Below are 13,914 nucleotides of genomic sequence, written 5' to 3' on the forward strand. Positions count from 1 at the left end.
TAACACTCCACATCTAGTCCCTCCCTTACTTTGAGATCTCCTTTAGTGATTGATTGTTTTTTAGTGTCCCGTTTCCAAGTGCTGTCTCTTCTTTTTTGGCTCTACATGAACAAACAAGACAACAGTAAGTACATAACACAATTTGTAAAGTTGTAGGGTTTAGGAAAGACAGACTACTAGTAGTACCACTAAACTACACTCCATTAGTGCGCTTCTTGTTGGAAGACAAGAAGCTCTTGAGAGTCACATCAATGGGAGATTCTACATTGGCCTTCGTACATGTTGTTTGCCGTATCAACTTCTCCGTCTTGTCGGCCACAACATCTACATCTTTCTCATCAACCTCCAATGACGACTTGTTGGCCATCTCCACATCCGACCTCTCCCTTTCAGTCCGATCTCCTTCTTCAGTGACTGTTTTTGCATCTATCGCTTCCAAGCGTTGTCTCTTCTTTTTTGGCTCTGCATGGACAAAAAGACAGTAGTAAGTACATAATACAATTTGCAAAGTTCTAGGGTTTAGGAAGTGTGGAGTAATGGTAGTACCATTAGAGAACTTCTTCTTGGAAGACAAGCTTTGGCGAGTCACATCAACGGGAGACTCTTGGTCCTTCTCACATGAGGTTTTCTATATTGACTTCTCAATGCCATTGATGACAGCATTCGAATCTTTCTCACCAACCTCCGTGTTTCTCTTATCGAAGCCATCGCTAGTTGGCAGGCTTGATGTTTCACTGGCGCTCAAGCACTCGGGGACTGCCTATGGTGCCAATGGGGCTCACACCTTGCACTTTGGGAATGCTATGGGTTTCATGCATAGTCTTAAAATGTTGTGTGCTTACCATCTTCAATGGTGACCTAGCTTGTGAGCCTTCAAGACCACTTGTTTAAAATACATCTAAGACTTGCAACACTCTATTCGTGGTTTCCAACAATGTATACGTGGTTTTCAACCCTATATTGGTGGTTTTCACCACTATATTGGAGGTTTCCACCATTGTATTGGTGAATTCCACCACCGTGGACTGAAGTACTCACTGAGAACTATTAAAACCCAGCTACTTTTGACCAGTTTCCATAGGTTTCCACCATTGTATTCGTGGTTTCCACAGCATTGTATTGGTGTTTTCAACCCCTGTATTGGTGAATTCAACTACTATATTGGTGGTTTCAAATGCTGTATTGGTGGTTTCAATCATTGTATTGGTGAATTTCACCACCATGGACTGAAGTACCCACCAAGAAATCCTAAAACCTAGGTTTCCACCATTGTCTTGGTGGTTTCAGACCTGCTATGCTTTCTACTTATCCCAAAATTATCTAAAGGATCATTTCTAGCAGGTCCAAGGTGGCTTCCACTCCCCCCACCAATGTCCAGGTGCATTCTACTACCGTTTAACGCAAGTCGGGTTTGCAAAGGAACATACCAGTTGATAGAGACTTCTTGGCAATCAAGGGTGGGCACATTTGTCGTACAAAATCGACAATTACTTGATTGCAACCATTGTACATGCATGTATCTTGACTCCCACGAGCTGTAAAACTTCTGTCATAGCTTTAATGTCAGCACAAAGTCTTATGATTTCCTCTGTGTTTGCAGTTTCACCCGTTGCCTCTGTTGCTTCCAATTGGCACTGATAATCTATGAATTTTTTTTGAAATACAGCTATGCCATCCGACAGACCTTCGTGTCTACCTTTGTTGCCTCCAAATCTACATTCATTCTCTGGAGTTGCTCTTTCTTCTCATGAACCCTCTCACTGAAGGTGCTGACCATTTTCTTTGTTGCCAAGGTATGATCTTGCAAATCCACAATTACGATGGTTGTTTCTTCCACATCATGCTTCCCTTCAAGCTTCAAATTGAGTAGAGGTGATGTCGCAACTCGTGTGGCCCCATTGGCCTCTCTCCACCTGTCAGCTTTCGGGGCATAAGTGCCTTTTTTTAATGACATTGGGAACAACTTCTTTAGCGAGCACGGCCCAAGTAATAGGTTTTATTTCCTAGTCTTTCATCTTTGTTGGGCTCTTTCGAGTTGTGCTACCAGCTGTGCAATTTTCTAGAATAAATGCACGGACATAGGCAATATAGACAATGTAATTTATGGGAGGTTCTTGATATACCTTATGGTGCAGCAGCATGAATGCCTCATAAAACTCTGGCTTCAATGTTTTACAATATACCTTTGGACGTCCTCGTCGGGGCTCTTCTTACAGGGTGAGTCACATGCCTTCGGGCACATTAGTGTCGCTCAGCTGTGATGGACTCTCACCCACGAGGCTAAGGCCATGTTTATGATGGAACTCCTCCTTACTGCAACAAAACTTTGCTTCGTGTGGATATTCGATTTTGGGGGCATGCCAACAACCACCTTCTTCACACAAAAAATACCTCACATGCAACCCATAAACTTTGCATCGCAAAGTCACAGAATGGGCCAAGTACATGTTGGCATATTGTTCTTCTTTCCCATGACAGTGGAATGTACTCAATCCTAAACCTTGTCTCCCCTGCTATTCAAGGTCCTACTGTTCTGTGCACCTCATCGTCTAATTCTTTAGGTACCGTGCTTCTCAGTGTCCATGATTCTTTCATTTGTGTGAGAGCTGTCTTTTTAAAGCTTGTACAGAGTATAGAGTCTCTCTCTCTCACATGCTCTGGTTCTCTCTCTCTCTCTCTCTCTCTCTCTCTCTCATAACAAGTCTTGAGTTCAACTCCTTGCGTCAGGTAGATCTTTAAGGTCCGTTGGGATAGTTTCCTACGATGTTAAAAATCTCTTCTTCTTCTTCTTGTGTGTGTGTGTGTGTGTGTGTGTGTCACTGGTGGCATGATAGTCGGGCCACGTTCCCTCTGATCTTCATCATTGTCCCCCAAACCTCGTAATATTCTCCACATTTAAAATTTATAAGATTTGCAAGTGCTAAAATGAACAAGCATTCCTTGGTTTTAACCTAAAAAAGGGTGCAACACCTTAGCATGCAACAACCCATTTGTGAACAACATGTTACTTCGATTTCTCTTTTGAATAATAGGAAAAACATCTCAATGTCTCAAAATGCTACTAATAAATCTTAGATCTTTAAGTCACCCTCCCTGGAAGTTCACTTCAAAATGTGTGACTGTTTCACGTGGGTTCACTGGAGGGTTTTTTTAAATTTCTAGTTGTCACAAAATTGCATTTAAAGGAGGGGTTTAAAAATGGAAAACTAAAACAAGATACATGTTTATGAAAGAAGAGGGGTCGTTTAATATATGGAGGAAGATGTGTGTAGAGGGATTTTAAAAAGTCTCTTGAGCACGCTCGATATGAATGATTTTTGAAAGGTAGACCCTTGGGACCTTTTACACCTCAGAGCGTGATGAGCATAATACAATAAAGAAACATAGTATATAAATACGGATGTAAGAAAATCATGTCAAATAGAAAAATGATAGATGTGAAGCCCTTCAAAAAGGCCAACAATCATTTCAGTTTCTTAGAACTGTAGTGAGCCTTGGGTTGCCTCTTCCAAGCTTATGATTTTCTTGACTACACGAGGAATGTTAGAAGCTTCCTTCAATGCTCCTGCTACACCTACAAAACAAGTATCGAGAGAGAACCTCGAAGTGTGCACCAAGAGGTTAAAAAATTCTCCTTGGGAAACATTGGAGTTTTTGAACTCTTTGATGTACATGGTCTAGGATCACTATCATGTGTCTCTTTCCTTGCATGCATTCTTCTTGTACTTGAAGTTTTCACAAAGGTTTAGGAAACCCATGATAGAGGGTTCACTCTAAGCCAATTGAATCTCCATGATGGGTGACTTCTACTCCCGGGGATTCACTGTGTTTTTTTGTACGGTACCACGTGAGTGTACAAGAGGGGTTTTTTTGGATTTTGTACATAAGCGTATACAATAGGGGTACCTCCCCAATACTTACATTCCTACACCGTACATATAAGGCAAGGGGGGAGGGGATTTTGGGGGCGCCAGGGAGGGAGAGGGCGAGAGGGAAGATACTTGAGGGTGCTACTTAGAAGTTGGGGGATATATCCTCTAATGTTCATTGCTCCTTCGTGATTCCCGCCTCTCTCCTAGGGAATAGCACCCATTTTTAGCCCATGTATGCATGCCTTCTACCTGCCCTCTTGGCCCTTAGTACTGCTAGCTCTCAGAGAGGGGAGACCATCAGAGGTTGCTTTTGTTTTCAAGAGCATGGCCATCTAGAGCTCAAAAGAGTGTCAATGGGGTGGCAACAATAGGCTGCATCAACAAGAAACATAGTGTGAGGCAGATGTGGCCTACGCAACAAGCAATAGGCGTACATTCATCAAGTAAATAAACTTTTTCCTTAAACTATAAAAACACAAGCATAGTACAACATTATTGGCAGGTAAGCTGCTACTTAGACAACACTGTTTTACTGTCTAATCATGTGCCAATGATAATTGAATTACAAAAAGAAGATTTATGTATAAGGCAAGGTGGCCTCATCTTGATCGGTCTCTCCTTGCATTGGGTCTAGTCAAGGAAAAGGTTAAAGACATTTTTGATTCTGCCTTTAGCCAAAATGTGTCTTCCTTTAAATCTTGGGATAGAGCTATAAAAGATACTCGAAATCTTTTGACAGATTATAAAAGGAAAGCTAGGGCCATAAGGGAAAACAAAAGGATGATGATAAGAAAAGAGATAGATGAGCTTGAAGCTCTCTCTGACTCAAGTAGTCCTCCCCCCTCCCCCCCCCCCCCAAGTTGAGCTTAAAGCTAGACTTAGAGAGGAAGAGCTATTACCTGCCAAAGCCTCCATCCAATGGACAAGAGAATTTTGGGCAAGAAAAATTAATAAGCCTGATAAACACATGTTTAATCTCCTCCTAGGTAACTGCAAGAATTTAGACATTCCATTGTTGAACATTTAGAGAGGCCTCATGCTTTGGTACATCTGAATCAGAGAACTGTTGGGGTATTCAATCACCCCTCACCCTTTTCTATTTGGCTTCTTAAATATGACCTGAAGCAATCAACGCTCAGATTGTGTGAAAAAGCTAAAGAAGTTCTTATTGATGGTCTCAGCATCTCAAGCATCTTGAAGGAAAACAAATGGCAGCAATGGCTCTCTTCAGCCTCTAGGTTCTACCTTTCTGTTAGATTCAAAATGTGTGAACTGATGTAATGTTTCTGTTAGCCATGTGGCTATCCCACCCCCATTGTGTGGGTCTCATGTTATTTTTTTCTCTTTACTTTTAATTCATTTTCACCTACTTCAATTTATTTATTTTGGGTGAGCTAGGGTTACGAGAAGCGTATGAGTGAGTGCTCATTGCAAGTTCACTATTCTGAGAAATGTAGGGAGCGGCTACCTCACATGGTTCATCCTACTTGCCAGGTGGCTATGGTTTTATCAGGTAAGCAACAAGTGTGTTGAAAGAGATCTATTCACGGCTATGGCTACCAACAAGAGAGAGGGATTGTAAACCTTCTCTTGCTTTTCGATATGTTTCGGCCTTGTTATTTACCCCCTCTTGTCTCTTGCACGACTTGCAAGCTTGCCTCAACAACCCATGGCAGCATAAGGAGGACCAAGCCCCACTCTCCTCATCCCTCCATCCTCATGAGGAGATCCTCTTTGAATGCCATTCAGGCTCACCCTCTGATTACATCACTCGCCTCTAATGTGTTGCCCGCACAGATCTTCTCAGCGCTGAGTTTGCAGAGCCTGCATGGGTAGCACTCTCATATCTGTGTTTTTTTAAATGGCCGTGCAGCTTTGCCCGTTTGTAGGTGTGTTTCTTTCCACCTTGTGCAGCCAGCATGGGCAACGTTAAAGGGTTTGATCAATGCTTTAATGGTTCATTTTTTGCTATCCTTATCGTTCTGTTTTCTTGCATGTAGATTCAAATTTTTCTCCATCCTTGTGTACCCTCTCGCAACAAGGATGTCCGCTCAAGCTTTCAAGAGCTAGCAAGGGCTTGTGTTCAAGCCCTCTGAGGCTTATGTCCATAAAAGGCAAGGACACATCAAGAATCTGAAGTTTTTAAAGCTTTCATTTTACTGATCATTATTCTTAAAGCTTTCTTCTGCTCTTTTTGGTTGCAGGTCTAACGTAGACAAAGTCTGCAGCTCTGCCTAGCCAACTTATTTTGGTTCTTGGTTGTGTAGAAGGCTTTAAATGCCTCCTATGTAACTTTCTTAAAGACTAGGCACATGAAGTTTGTAACACTATTGGTTGTAATCATAACGTAACTAGGCAACAAGGTTTTGCTATGATGGTCTATTAATCTTTGGATTTCTTTCAAAGCATCATTAGAATAGTGTGCCTCCACACTAGATTGAGCAAACCTTATTCGACAAGTTTTAATAATGAGGATTCATTCATTATGAATCTATGCTAACGTGGCAGTAAGTGCAACTATAAAAGGAAAAAATGAATTTATATTTTTTAGACTTTCAAGGATTGTAGCTGGGAAAAGGATTTGTTTTCATTCATAGAAGTTTTCTTATGTTTGTGCTTAAAAGAGTACAATGTCTGATAGTTTCAGGAAGTGGTTATATCCATTCATAAAAGTTCTCTTATGTTTGTACTTAAAAACCAGTGTCTCATTTTTAAACTCGATACTCTCTTTAATATAATTTTATGGACCTCAAGATATATTTTGTTTTCTTTAGCTCTTTCATGTCCAGTCAGAAATACATTCTCAAAGCAAGTAGGCTTGCTCTTCATTGAGCATGTGTGCATGTTTTATGAGAGGCATCTTATAGCAGGCTGAGGTAGTCATGGAGGAGTTGCGGCCAATGATCAAGTGAGCTGAACCTTCTTTTACAAAGGTCGCGCTTTCAAATTTTGGGAAGAGTTCTCATTTCACGATTGTAGTGCTGCGAACATTAAAGACCAGATAAACCAAAAGCGGCACTGGCTATGGATTGATGAGTATGCCTTGAGTAGACCAAATAAATATTGCAGCAAGTAGTGTGTTGGAGATGCTTGGCCTCATAGCTCCCTTGTGGTAAGAGTTGTTAAGTACAATGGGATCATAGTTGCATTAAAAAGTCCAATGTCCATGTAATTCTTTAGTTATGATGCAACATGCACTGGATGGTTGTAGCAAAGTTAATTTCTCTTAAGTCAACAACACATTCTTACTCTATATATTTATTGAAGATGCAAAAGAGACAAATTTTCCTATCTGATAGCTCAACATTTGCATCACTCTGTTTTGTTGTGGTTTTGAGTCTAGTGAAACTTGCACATAAGCCATTTCTTGAAAGTTTCACATGTACAAAATCTTCTATGGGTAGAAATAGCTATTGATCAGTAAGAAAGGATTTAGCTACTTCATGATGACATAAGGAAAGATGAGAGTTATGAGCACATGACAATTTTGTGACCATGCTGGTTGGTGAATGATGCTAGGATTCTTGTTCATTCCCTCTCTAATCTACTTGGCGTTTGGGATGTTTTTCTTGCTTGAATCTCCAAGGTGGCTTGTTTAGCAATTCTTCAGAGGCTTTGTAGTAGTAAGGAGGATCTATGAAGTAATGGCTTCATCGTAGCTCCATGCGCTCCCATTGGAATTGCACCTGATCAGGATGTTATATGGTAGCTCATTTATTATTGATTATAAGTATGTGTAGGGAGGCATTGTAGCACGACCTAATCGTAACCCACACAAAATTATCAAATCCGTGGATCGGCAACCCGGCTAGGGCATGGAAGCATGAGCATCGGATGAATGGAATAGAGCATTTAAGAGATCACCTCTCCAGTGCAAGTAGAGATTAGCCATGGCAAGACTAACTCTAAACCTACTCTAATCACTAATCTAAAAACTCCTACACACATCAAGTCCACCGAAGTCCAACTTGCCATAGACTAGAAACTCCAAACACACTAATGATAAGCACACGCTAATTGACACATGTCAATTACGACACTTCATCAATAGCTTACACACACACACAAGGTGAATGGTGCTAGAGCTTCATAAAACCTATCTACACACAAGCAAAGAATAGGGCACACACACAAATTACAAGATTAAGACCCAACTTAATCAACCTAATTTGTGATGCTAAATATCACAAATGACTTGCTTGTAGAGAGATAAGAGTGGTTACTAGCAAGAAGTACATACATCTCTCAAATCTAGAATAATGAAAGTGTAATACTACTTCATGAAAGATGAAATGTAGAGAAGAAGTAGACTAATGAGAAAATAAGAATTAGATTAATCAAAAATAGCTTACTCTAATTACAATTGGATTAGCACTAGCCTCTCAAGCATAAACATTAAGCTCAAGGCTAGGCCATAGATTGAACACTCTAGAGAGAGGAAGCTCTCAAAAGTGGATCCTCAAGACTGGATACTCAAGAATAAAGCCTCCTTGCATAAAGGCTTCCTTTTAAGGGCTTTCATCACAATACCTTCTACTATGGGTTTAAACTTGAGCCCTCAAACTACCATATACAACTTTGGAACTCCAAGTGAGCCCAAGACTTAGACAAAGCGAGCTAGAAATATTATACACAACCATAGATATCTCCTGCTTGATGCATATTCAGTGTAGCCTGTGTTAGCCGCTGCTAACATTCCCCCCTTCCTAATTTGGCGCACGTCCTCGTGTGCCGGTGAAGCAAAACACGGTGACATGGTAGAAAGCAAGTCCATGGAAGAAATGTTGAGCTGCAAAACATAAGAACAAGTAATGAGCATCAAAGTCCACCAAGAATGAATAAAGCATGAAGCACAATAAATAATCATGAAAAGTGTTTTTTTGCTTCTAAAAGATGGGTGAATCATAGTCAAAAACTAAACAACATAAAGCAAAAAAACACTTACCTATTGTGAAGATTAAAGCACTTGGAAATTTTAGTTTTATGCATGAAACAAAAGCAATCAATTATGACTCTAGGCTAATGCAAGTTCATAAACTACTAGCCTAAAAACTATGTGACCAATCTTAATAAATCATTCAAGCCTATCATGTCTAAGGGCTATAAAAAAGCTCCTAATCTATTAGTACATTGTCACAGCTTTTTGAAGCTCATGGAAGTTTTGTTTTTTGTCATTCAGTGAAAAAATTAAGCAAAATACAAGGCTACCACCCCAAGGCAAGTTTAGGTGCGACTCTTGGCTCCTTGAACCCTCAAGAAGGTGTTCCAAAAGCCTACTAGCCTACCAAGGCGACGGCTAACCCGTATTAGCACAGGGCATCGGTTTAGGGCCTTGACCAAGCGAGCCAAGGTGATTCCCCTCGCTTGCCAAGTGCCAATAAGGCGCTAGGCCTCACATAGACACAACATAGCATATAATTTTTTTTTCATGTGTCTAGTAGTATTTTTGCTATCTTTTCTTGACACTTTTTTGCTTCATTGTTTCATTTTTAAAGTACTTTTTTATTTCTTCCAACATAAGATGCTAATGGCAATTGGACTAAAGGACTAAAGCCTAATCATAGCCCTAGGTCATGTTAAAAATGAATGGAGTATTAAAACTATCACTAAGAGTCTAGGACTAATGAGAATTGAACCTACATTAATCTAAGGTCAAGGCCAATTACCTATGATTAACACACATAAAATCTAATTTTTTGATGAGATAATATTTCATTAAGCAAAGTGTTGTAACTTTAGTATGCCTAGCTCTTGAATCATGAAAGAACCATAGCAGAGAATGAAGAGATGAACAAAAGAGCAAAATCATGGAAGGATTACACCTATTCATGCTCTTTGTGCATCCTTGAGTAAGCATCCCCTTTGTGTAGAGAAGCCTCTTGATCTTTTATTTACAAAAAAAGCTTTTTGAAGCTAAGACGTGTAAACACAAGCTACAAAAGCCAATTATTGAAAGCCAAAAAACACACAAAAACATTAATGAAATCCTAATGCTAGGGTCTTGCATACCCGAATTCGCCAAAGGGAAAAGAGTGCCTTTGGTTATGCACATGATGCTCTTTGATAGAAAATTTATGCATACGCATCAACAATGAGAGGTATAAAATGCTTCTACATAAGCAAATTTTACAATTTTTACCATCTCTCATGCATGATTCAAAGTTGATTAGTTTCTAACTCAATGAAAGATGGAGTTAAAAACAAGCCAAGAGCTGAAAATAATGCAACTTTGATGAAATGAAGTGACTCTTGAAAGAAAAATTTTATGATTAAAAGCTTTTCAAAAAGTTGGCTAGCAACTAGCTCACATTAAATTTTCAATTTAAGAGCAATCTATGAGCTAGAGATGACTGCAACTCTTAATGGAATGAAGTGAATGGCTCTCACTAGCCGAATTTTGTATGAAAGCTCCCAAAAAGTTGGGTAAACACTAGCTCAAATGAAAACATTTTCACTTTAGACCAAGCAATGAGCTAGCATGTATACGAGTCTTACCAAGTGGCGAGCGGATATTTTCGAGCAAGGAAAAAACCGAGCGACTTGCTCCCAAACCCAGAGCAAAAGAATTTAGGTTTTTTCACCCTCCAGCACCACAAGCACCACAACGTGGGTACGCTATAGAGATGCAACAAAAAAAATTGTTTGTTTCAAAAATAATTGCATCTTTGATATTGAGTTATTTGTCTTATGTACTTCAATATACTGGACACTATGGATGTGCGCACATCCTACGCATAGGTGGACTAAAAGAAATTCCTCCTCCTTGGCAAGTAGGGGGGCCCCAATCTGGTTTAATGTTTTATTAATGGGAATCAAGAAGATCCGCTCGCAAGCAGGTGGCGACTGTCGAGAGGCAATAGGGCACGATGTGGCCACGGGCAGGAAAGTTGGCCACTACTGACGCAAGTTGAATGCTTTTCTAATGCTTGGCTCGAGGTCTGAAGCAGCAATAACTGTCGGTTAGGTTGGTTACACTAGTCACCTCATGGGTGAGATTGGTGCTACTGTACGTGTTCGAATCCGTTAGTCAGTCTTTTGAAAGATGAGTTCCAACACTGGCTATGAAACATAAGGATGGGAACGAGGAGGAATCTCCTGAATGTATGAATATAATAAAGAGGCTGCGAGTAGGGGCTACTAGCTGGGACATTGAGTGGATAATAATCCACTATCTTGGGTTCCCAAAACCCAATCTCTCTCTCTCTCTCTCTCTCTCTCTCTCTCTCTCTCTCTCTCTCTCAAATGATTCCTTGAAGAGTACTTCAACTACATGCTCAAAGAGCAAGGTTTTTGCTGATGAAAGCAACGATCGTTGTTTTATATAGCTCCATTTGAAAATGTTTCGTGAAGTTCTTGAATGTAGTGGAGAGGATGAAAGGAAGTAGAGAGAGAGAGACGACAAAGTAGCATGTGGAGTGATGATAATCCAAAAAATATATTGATGTGAATTTTCAAAAATATTGATATTAGTTTTGATGTATAGTGATAGTGTTGGGGCATACTAGAGCTGCGGGAAGATACTGCCTTCACATAATTGCTATCGAACCAAGCCCAATGGCTTCAAAAAATAAATAAAGGGATGAGTAAACCTTTAAGGATGTATAAATAGGCGTAGAATATGGCGACGGATGAGAAAGTGCATGCAAGTAAGGTTTGCAATGGGCTTGCTGCATGGGACATGGTGAGCTTGACGATCGCTAGCACGGCCCAGAGGTGATGCTCAACAGAGAGGCGATAGATCCGTAGAGGTAGAGCTCGAAGCATGTCCAAGAGGTAGAGTTAGCCAAGGAGTGCATGCAATAGCACTATTGTTCTTAGACGAGGAGAAGAAATGGCAAAGACCGAGAGTCAACCACTGCAGGAAGATCCAGACGATTCGAGTCCCTCTCTCAGGGGGATACTGTCCAGAAGTAGAGAATGATTTAAATTGAAGTTCCACTAGCCGGGATGCACCTCTAATGGGGTTTTCAAGCTGAGACTGGAAGGGGGCAAGGAGCATGAGGGACTCGGGAGAATGGCAAGGCTAGCGGGACAACAAGGGAACTATAGACATGGAAGGATGGTTGTCCCGAAGGACATAGCAAACAGGAAGAACTCTATGAAGTCGTCCAAACGAGCAGAGTAGCAGCGAGTCCGCAAGGTGTTTGGGAAGCTCAAAGAAGAGCTCTCTCTCTCTCTCCCTCTCTCTCTCTCTCTCTCTCTCTCTCTCTCTCTCTCTCTCTCTCTCTCTCTCTCTCTCTCTCTCTCTCTCTCTTTTTGAGTGATATTATATCAATCACAACAAAAATCAATATCACATGCTCTGCTCACAATCCGAGCCAAAGCAACCCAAAGAGAACATATAAACCAACACAGTCCAAAAATTCAACCACATGCTGAACAGGGGAGGCCATCCCCCCGATGACAAGAGACTCGTAAATTCACCAATACTAGCTGCCACCAAGGAGCGGCCGCTGCCACCGGACAACTCGTTGCGACGAGGAACCTTGAACCAAATCAGAAGCACCGAGATCAACTAGCCCAAGATGTAGCAGATCCGAGAGCTGAAAGGAGAGCCATCCCAAAAAAGAAGTCAGGCAGAAGCCATTGATAGAGAACCAGCACCACGGACCCATCAGCACTCCACCGACCAAGCATCGCATCAACACGAAAATTAAACCTCCCCAACATAACCAATTCCACGCACAAGCAACCTGCCGGTAGGGAACCCAGCAGATCATAAGCTCCTGCAACAAGATCAACTCATAACCGCCACCTCCACGAAGCATCACGCACAGAACACCTGGTGAGATTTGCGCTCCTGGACAGCCTCTCTCTCTCTCTCTCTCTCTCTCTCTCTCTCTCTCTCTCTCTCTCTCTCTCTCTCCAGGCGTTGATGGCTAGAGAGAGGCAAAGAAGCCTGAGGGATTTTGAACACCTTCAAAGAGCATGAATGAAATTTTCTTTTGTCTCTAGCTGTTCGCGCCGGCTCGAATGGCTGGATAGAGATTTTTTTTTCAAGGTATTCTGAAAAAATATGTCCAGATTTCTTTTCAAGGTGTTCGAAAAAAATGTCTCTAGCTATACGCGCCGGCGTGGATAGCTAGAGACAGTTTTTTTTCCACTCGTCTTTGAGCACATCCGCGCGCGGCGCCCACTCAACTCCAGGCGAACTCCAACACCTAACGCTGCCTGAGGAAGCAAAGCATTCGCACACTGTTTTTCGCCCCGTTATGTGGACATGGTTGACCGCCTGTACCCAGGAATTTCAGCATGCTACAGAATTTCACCCGACTTTCACAAAATTTTCCACCACGCTAGGATGGCCCCACACGCTGAAATCAATGCATCGCCGGTTAACCATGCCATGGAGTGCCAACTCTGCCGTTTTCCGCAGAGTGGAGCAATGCCCAACTGCGTTCAACTCAGCCTTTTAACTACGTCACGTGCGGATCCGCCACGCCCCCGCTAGGTTGGGGTCAACCCCCGCCCGTGCGAAACTACTCTTTTAATCTTTTCAAATTTTCTAGAGACTCTTGACAGACCTTGTATGAAGAAAAATCTTGGCATGAGTAGCAGAAACATCAGAGGGTGTTATAGGAGCCTCCTTAAAGCTTCTGCAAGATGGAGGCAGGCTACGAACGAACAGCAACCAGTTCTTGCCTCAAGAGCGGAGGCAAGGTTACAAACGAACAGCAACCAGTTCTTACCTCAATCTCTAGCTACATGGGACCAAGTCCCAAGCTCAAAAGCTGTGCCAAAGCCTGAAGGCGACAGAGAACATGAAATAAAAGCCTTTTAGCGCAAATTAAAGAGGCCCTCCGCCACTGCCAATTCACTGGATGTGCAATGCTTTAAGTGGGGAAAAACATGCTGGACTTCTGAGGCCTCCTCAGTTGCTGCTATAGCAGAAGAACGAGATCAACAAAATGCAGGCCCTTCTGCATTGCCTGCTACTCACACAATGCATATTTGTGCAGACTGCTAAAATAGATTCACGCTACCTTGGTTTGGGGCCCCACCCTTTCCAAGAGACCATTTTAATTGTCATGTTTTTTTATAA

The 13,914-nt window shown here is 41.6% G+C and overlaps 2 pseudogenes; both read right to left on the reverse strand.

Annotated features, from left to right (window-relative positions):
• Positions 1–193: 193 nt before the first annotated feature.
• Positions 194–818, reverse strand: LOC147447856 (uncharacterized; annotated as a pseudogene).
• Positions 819–1,487: 669 nt separating this feature from the next.
• On the reverse strand, positions 1,488–2,290 carry LOC147447857 (uncharacterized; annotated as a pseudogene).
• Between the last annotated feature and the right edge of the window lie 11,624 nt (positions 2,291–13,914).

This window comes from Adiantum capillus-veneris, chromosome 11 (genome assembly GCF_014529385.1).
Source record: "Adiantum capillus-veneris isolate H3 chromosome 11, ASM1452938v2, whole genome shotgun sequence".
Classification (NCBI taxonomy): Eukaryota; Viridiplantae; Streptophyta; class Polypodiopsida; order Polypodiales; family Pteridaceae; genus Adiantum; species Adiantum capillus-veneris.